This window comes from Camelina sativa, chromosome 3 (assembly GCF_000633955.1).
Source record: "Camelina sativa cultivar DH55 chromosome 3, Cs, whole genome shotgun sequence".
NCBI classification, from domain to species: domain Eukaryota; kingdom Viridiplantae; phylum Streptophyta; class Magnoliopsida; order Brassicales; family Brassicaceae; genus Camelina; species Camelina sativa.
In genome coordinates, this window is record NC_025687.1 from 2479474 (window position 1) to 2480883 (window position 1410).

Sequence of the window (1410 nt, forward strand, 5' to 3'; positions counted from 1 at the left end):
TTAGCATCAAGAGACTCTTATTAAGTGTTGAGATATGTTCTCCAATAAACTACTTTCTTTTCAGCCGTCGGATCTCTTGCGACTCTGCCGCTTGTGGCTTATCTTTTTCTTGGGCAAAATAAAATTATATACATAAAAATAAGTTTTCAGCCCCTCTTTATTAGTTTATTTAACATTTAATTTTTAAAAAATAATATTTATTTTTAATTAAATAAAAATTTGATAATATATATTAATCTATATTTTAAATCTACACCGGTAACTGAAACTATATAAATTATTTTAGAAATTTAACTTCCATCCTTTTAAATTTTATAAATAACTATTTTCACATCATTATTCACCATATCTCAAATTCTAAATATTTTATTTGTTTTGTTTATGTTTTTTATTGATTCAAAACTCATGGTATAGAATTATATATTTTATTCGATTTATCTTATATTGTATTCAATTTTATTTATTTGTTTTAATATATTTATTCCTTTTTTATTTGTTTTTTTATTATTTTTTATTTTTAATTACATATATATAATAAAAATTTCGTGACTGTAAAAACAATTATAGATGCAATATCATAGTAACTTTTTATTTTTATTATTAATAATATTGTTTAAACAAGTGGTATATTTTTATATTATATGATTTTAAATAAATAAAATGTATTGTTGACAAATATGAAATTTATTCGTTATATATATATTTTTTTATTTTTTAGAAAAAATTTCAAAAAAACATATTTTTATATTATTTTCCAGAAATACTATTTTTTTTTTAAAAATATTCACATAACTAGTAGAACACTCAAAAAGGCATGACGAGTCAACTATGACGTAAAAGTGACTGGAATGAAGTACATTTTTTATACGGAAACTATGTACTTATTCTGCTGACCATTTGAATTATAGCTTCCATATTAGACTTTAAAATATTCGCTAGAGGACAGTCGTGAAAATTAACTGCTGGAAAAAAAATTAAAGAAAAAATATAAACTGGACGTCTTGACTGGTCGAACTCTTGACCCTTTCATGATTTTACGTTAATTCATTGACCACCAGACCAACAGAATATCTTACCGAGAAAGACACGAGTTAAATATTTAAAGGGAATTAGTAGATTCATTTCAGGTTGCAAAATTTCAGACCCGACCCGGGATCTGCGGATATATCCGACTACGGCATGATTAAAATACCGTTTTACCCTTGGCGATATTTTTTTCCCTTATTTCCAATGGTTTGTTTGATTTAATTTTCTACAAAATTAATGTTTTTTTCTTTTTTTCTCTTTCAATTTTGCATCTTACGTCATCACGTGGGACCCCCGAAGCTCTAATTTTTTTTTCACAAAAGAGAAAATTCAGCTTTTTGAGTTTTTTTGCCATTGGAAACAACAAAACACACACATTGCATG